Below are 7,067 nucleotides of genomic sequence, written 5' to 3'. Positions count from 1 at the left end.
TTATGGATAAATGTAGGTTAAATTAGATTAGGGTTAGAGGGAAGAAGATAAATCTTCATCTTCTTCATGATAGGGTTCGTCTGGGCATAATGTAGTAGAGTTAGGGTTCTTCATTGTTAAGGTTAGGGTATGTCACCCGGGGTTAGGGTTTGAAGGGTTCAGGTTAGGGTTCATATGGTTTAATGAGTTTTGGGAGTTTTGGATGAAGGTATGAAGTTTCATGTTGAACTTCAACCGAAAACTAAAGAATAAGGTGGTTTTATGAGTGTTTGTTAGGAATAGAGGGTGGCTGTAGAAGTGAGTCTGAGAGAACGAAGAAAGAGTAAAGTGAGAGAGGTGAGATAAGGAGAGAGAAAAGGAAAGAAAAAATGAAATGGTTCTGAAGGTTTCACACTTAAATACCCTCTCTGTCCGCGTCTAGGTCATGCTTAGGTGACATGTTTCCATTCAATTGTTTTGCTGACTCTGACTAGGCATAGTGGATCCACGCTTACCATGCTCTTTCAGTGACTTTGCATCTTTGTGCTCCACTGCACATACCTTAACTAGTAGGATTAATAAAAGGTTATGATCTCACACAACAGGGTCCTTCTGATCATGATCCCACGTCACATAGGGAGTCAAACTTTGACTCTCTCTCCTAGACCACACTCAGCGTTGAGCCCCAAGAAGCTAATGGGCTTCCTCTTTTTGTTATTCACGCTAGGGGTGTTCAAAACCAAACAAACCCAATAGAAAACCGTAAACCAAACCAAACCAAACCGAAATCGCAAAAAACCGCATTTGGTTCGGATTCGTTTGGGTCATTTTTTAATAAAATTGCACGGTTTGGTTTGGTTTGCGGTTTGTATTTTGCAAACCGAACTAAACCAAACCAAACCGCATTATGTTACAACCCAAAGTTCACTTATCCCACATCCAACCCAAACCTCAAACCTAGTATGCCTTAACCTTACAATTACAAACGATTTTCTCTTAATTCACACTTAGGGTTTCAATTTCAACCTTCTTAAATCTCTCATAGTAGTATCACACATTCTTCTCATCTTCTTTTCCATGTAGGTCTCGCCTATTCTACTCTAATAAGTCCTCTATTATGTTCTTTCGTTTTTATCTTTTATTTTACTATTTTCTCTTCCAATTACGTTTTTATTGCACTTTCTTCTCAATCTCGCATCTCTTATGTTCTTTTTTTCATCTTCTCTAATCTCTCATCTCATATGTTTTTTTATGTTTTATTATAATGTCTTTGATATTATTTTATGCTACTATTTATATTTGTCTTTTATTCCACTTTTGTCTAATCTGGTTTTTTGTATATTGAATGAAACGTTTTTGTCTAAATATGATGAATTTCGATGTTATTTTAGTAATATATGAATGACTAAACACAAAGTTATGTCGTTATTTATAGGCGTATATATGGCTCAATAAAAATATTATAAAAAACCGAACCAATCGAACCAACCCAAACCGCATTGATTTGGTTTGGTCTGGTTTGGTTTTATTTCTAAAAGTCAACCGAATCAAATCGAACCGCATGCTTTTTTCTCTTGCGGTTCGGGTGATTTTTATCACAAAAACCGCCCAAACCGCACCGCGAACACCCCTAATTCATGCACCTCAGCTTAACCCATTTACTAAATATAACTAGGCATGCACCCTCTTAGGACTTTGTTTATTTTCTTATTTATGTTGTTTTGTTTTTTAATAATTATTATTTATGATCATTGTTAGGTTAATCTTAAATAATTAATTAGGATAATTAGAGTTAATTAGTTTAATTAATTAGTTAATATAGTTTATAGCTAAACATTTTATAATAAAACATTTTATCTTATAATTAACATAAAAATCCAAAAAATAATAAGTGATTAGTATTTGGTAATTAGGATAATATTAGGGTTTTGATTAGGATAGTGTTAGGGTTTTAATTAGCGTAACTGTAGGGATTAGTTAGAATAATTAAGATTAAATCATTAAATAAAAATAAAAATATATAACATTAATAAAAGAGATATAAGTAGAAAATTGTTTTCTCTTACAAAGATTTATAAGTTTTTTATAAATGATGGAAAATTGTGTTTTCTAAAACAGATTTCTCAACTTTGTTTTTATTGAAGAAACTCAATATTTATAGAAAATTACATATTGCAATAGTGTTATATTTTCCAAATCCTAGCCATCTAACCATACTATTTAGATCTAACCATATATTGTGAGTTTGTAATCGTCTTGGTGTTTCAAGAAACAAAATGTATGCAAGTTCGGCAAATGTTTTCTATGAGATTACAATTCAATAAACAAACATGCTTAGGGAGAGAATTTGGATTTGGTTTGGAGGATGAGGTTGGCAAGTTGGGGCGCAAAGTGTCCTGATAACAAACAAATATGAATTGCATTATTCAAGAGAATTTTAAATCGAAAAAAAAAACAATTTATTTAACACAAATATAAGATACTACCTGCATAGCTCAACCCAACTATAAAAAAAGTCATTGTTTCTGAAATTAGAGAATTTACTGAACCAATGCTGAAGAAAAACAAGGTGATCCCTTGCTGTAAATCACACAGTTAGTATATGTTGTTGATATAATTCAAAAATAAAATAAAAATGTATTTAGATGAATATTTCTTAAAATTTTCTTCAGTTATGTATCCTGCTCAAACCCTGTCCATTGTCATCCCTCCCTAAAGATTAGATTTCTTAGTATGTATAAAAAATATAAAAATTGATATTTACAAAGGAACGTATTTTAATTAAAATTTTCCCCTGCCTCAATAAAAGTTGTTAAGTAACTAACTAACATAAATTTCAATAAGTTGTTTTTGACTTCGATAGAATATACTTAATATAGACTCAATTCGTCCTTGTCGAACGCACACTACTTTGACATACAAAATTACATATTTAATCGTATTGAGTACGTACCAGAATTGGTGCAATGCATATCAAAATATTAAAACGGATTACCCGACCCTAAATGGGTCGGTCCTGGTGGACCTCAGGCTTTTTAGGACCATCTCAAAAAAAGCATATTATAATATAGGCTCAAATATTACTACCCGAGTCTGACCCTATAAAGGCCTCGGAATACCAAACCTTAGACGAGTTTTTTTAAATTATTTTTTTATAAAAAAAGTAAAATAAAAACCTTATAATATTAACATGTCGATATTTAATTACTATATTAATTTTATAAATACTTTAATATGTTTTTGGATTACATGTCGATATTGTATAAAATAATATTCAAATATTTAACATATAATAAACTAATATAATACGAAGAAATTGTGAATTAAAACACAAAATAGTTACCTATTAATTTGATTATATCAATGTATAATATTTAAAAAAGATAAAATTTATTGAGGTGAGAAAATGTAATGTGTTATTTTAGAGTGAGATAACATAAATATTAATACTATTTGTTTAAATTTATAGGTATGCAGACATAACGGCTACTCGTGGTTCATACTTATCAGCTCTAATAGTTAGAGAATTTTTTATAACCAAGTTAAAAAATCCTAAAAAATATGAATTTTAATTTTAAGATTCAAATTCTGTGATTTTATGGACTTGACATACTGACCCATATAACTATTCTATTTTGACTCTTATATATTCAGACAAGTGTTTCAAAATCAGTGTCATTGTTAATGAATCTTTAGAAAAGTCAAAAGTATAATGAAATTAAAATGAAAATGTCTAAAACAATCATTTCTTTTATTTAATAACAATTCTAATATTTTTAAATAAGTCTTACTAATAAAATAATCTTCAATTTGCAATCCATATTTTCCTAAAGCATCAATCATAGAACAATCTAGGGGTCACAAATTTATCTATTCATGCACAAACACATTTACTGTTTATATTTAATCACATGCATGCATACTGCTTTTATCTTGTTTAAAAAAGGAAAGACGTGTTCTTTCCCCTCATCCCAACAATATGCACAGAATCATTATATAATGAAACTTCTTTTCATAATAAAGCCTCTTTCTTTATCAAATTACTAATATAGTACCAACAACATCTTATTTACTGAAAGCTTCTTTGGTAATCAAAATTAAAGCTACTCGTACATGAAGAAATCATTGGTTTATATGTCATGGGCATGTCATGGGTTATAAACCTCCGTGTAATAAGAGTATAACTGGTTTTGATGATGGGTCAACTTCCACTTCTACGAAATAGTAAAATAGGTTCCTCCGGTGATTAACATCGACCGTGATGTAATCAGAGTGTTGGCTGAAGTTTATCGGTGGCTGGTCCAGTAAACTGGTAATCTTATATGCTGCTGCTCCATAAGAAGAAAGAACGTAAAACAGTATCAAGATGAAAAATAGATAATGCTGACATTTTGACACTTATAGAAGAGAGATTAAGTAGAGATAAGTTGAAGAGATATATATGCTCTGAGATAGCTCTCTCTTCTCCTTAGAGACCGGTATAAATAGGGGAGAATGTTGTGGGGTCCACTTTTGTTCTCTCTCATCTCCTTGGAGACCGGTATAAATAGGGGAGAATGTTGTTGGGTCCACTTTGTTCTCTCCATTGAAGAGAAATCAAGAAAAAATATGTTAGCTACATGTATATGAGTTAAAAAATAATAATAGGCTAATAATTAAATAAAGTAGTAAAGGAAAACATATGAGTTGATATTTTTAATTTTAAAATTATATGTGTAAAATGAATTTTGGTTAAATAATTTTATGAATTAGGTTGATAGTTTTTTTTAATAATGAAAAATAAATTTAATCAAGTTAATAAATTACAATAATAAGTCAATGAAATAAAATTCCTATTTATATTGTACAAAATGGATAAATATAATTTATCTATATTCATGATAAAAATGAAATGAAGTTAATTTAATCTAATTATTTTTTTTTCTTGAATTATATTAATAATTAAATCAAAAATAATTATTAATTATAGAAAATTAATAAATGAGATTGAATAGATTATTTGAATATTTATATTACTTTAACTAATTAAATTTAATTTTTTGTATATTCTTTTAAGTTAGAAATATTTAGAAGAATATATGTTAAAATTTTCTTTTCAGTTAGTTATGAAATAAGAACTTATCAATCTATTACAAAATTAATAGTAAGCAAGTTAAAAAAACATTAAAAATAAAACAATACCTGCAAATTCATCATTTAGAAATATATAATCAGACGTGTTGGCCGAATAAGAGAAACCAACACGAGTTGGGGAATCCAAGTATATCATGTTTGCTTCTGTAATAGAGAATGCAAAATCAGTAAAAAAACAAATTTTATAATGGAGAACTCATAGTTAAAATAATATATAATAAATAATTTTTGTGGTAATTTCTTGAAAAAATATATAAAAATACCTCTATTCCAGCTGAAGGGATTTTTGACCAAGCCCTTGGGACTGATCAGGAAAGATCCGTGCTGGGTGAAAGCAGCTTCTCCTACGGCAGAACACCCAGGCCCTTCAAAATATATAAGACTAATGAGTAAAAATCACATAAACTAATTTTACAATATATATAAAAACGTTAAAAAAATTACGAACCTCCATGTAACCAGAGTATAACTGGTTTTGATGATGGGTCAACCTCCGCTTCTACGAAATAGGAGTATAGGTTCCTCTGGTGGTTAACATCGACGGTGATGTAACCGGAGTATTGGCTGAAGTTTACCGGTGGCTGATCCGGTAAACTGATAATCTTATGTGTTGATGCTCCATATGAAAAAAGAAAGCAAAACAATATCAAAAAGAAAATAGATAATGCAGACATTTTGACGCTTAGGATCTGATTCGTAATAATAGATTTATATAAGAGAGATTAAGCAGAGAGAAGTTGAAGAGATATATATGATATTAGGGGAGAATGAATGGTATATATATATATATATATATATATATATATATATATATATATATATATATATATATATATATATATATATATATATATATATATATATATATATATATATCAATTAATCTCATTAAAAAGTAGTAACATTTAAAAAGCGAACGTTGTATAAGAGAAGCCACTAGTGAGTCACTGAGTTGTTTAAAACTGAAAAAGTAGTAACATTTAAAAAGCGAACGTTGTATAAGAGAAGTCACTAGTGAGTCACTGAGTTGTTTAAAACTGAAAAAGTAGTAACATTTAAAAAGCGAACGTTGTATAAGAGAAGCCACTAGTGAGTCACTGAGTTGTTTAAAACTAAAAAAGTAGTAACATTTAAAAAGCGAACGTTGTATAAGAGAAGCCACTAGTGAGTCACTGAGTTGTTTAAAACTGAAAAAGTAGTAACATTTAAAAAGCGAACGTTGTATAAGAGAAGCCACTAGTGAGTCACTGAGTTGTTTAAAACTGAAAAAGTAGTAACATTTAAAAGCGAACGTTGTATAAGAGAAGCCACTAGTGAGTCACTGAGTTGTTTAAAACTGAAAAAGTAATAACATTTAAAAAACGAACGTTGTATAAGAGAAGCCACTAGTGAGTCACTGAGTTGTTTAAAACTGAAAAACTAGTAACATTTAAAAAGCGAACCTTGTATAAGTCGGTGTTTACCTTAAAATGGCAAACTTTCTGACACTCTTTATTCATCACAATGGAGTGGACCCCACATCATTCAACTTTATTTATTCTATCTCCCATCATGGGCCCCACCACGATACTAATGCCTCATTACATCTCTTCAACTTTCTTTTGTCTTACGTCTCCTCTCTTCTCTTCTTCGCCTTCCGGGATGTTTGTTTCTTGCCATAATAAATATTATAAAATAATTTGTGTTTGGTTTCATTTACATAAAAATATGAACATTAAATTTTAATAAAAAATATTTTTGAATTTAAAAGTTACAAAATTGAGTTTATGTTTGAATCTTGAAAGAAATAAAAATTTGAGTGTATGCTTGATTCCTTTAAGTTGAAGTGATTTTAGTTTAAGAATCAATTTTATTTAAAGTTAAGATAATTAATATTCATAATTTTTAAATTAATATTTCAAATAAATTAAAATTATTTCTCTAATTTATTGTTATATATGGCTTTAAAATAATTT

At 29.2% G+C, this 7,067-nt stretch overlaps 1 pseudogene; it reads right to left on the bottom strand.

Moving 5' to 3' along the window:
- Nucleotides 1-2,313: 2,313 nt before the first annotated feature.
- Nucleotides 2,314-5,871, bottom strand: LOC127089434 (serine carboxypeptidase-like 45; annotated as a pseudogene).
- Nucleotides 5,872-7,067: the final 1,196 nt, after the last annotated feature.

The sequence above is a fragment of the Lathyrus oleraceus genome, chromosome 1 (genome assembly GCF_024323335.1).
Source record: "Lathyrus oleraceus cultivar Zhongwan6 chromosome 1, CAAS_Psat_ZW6_1.0, whole genome shotgun sequence".
In the NCBI taxonomy this organism is placed as follows: Eukaryota; Viridiplantae; Streptophyta; class Magnoliopsida; order Fabales; family Fabaceae; genus Lathyrus; species Lathyrus oleraceus.
This window is presented reverse-complemented; position numbering and strand designations above follow the sequence as displayed.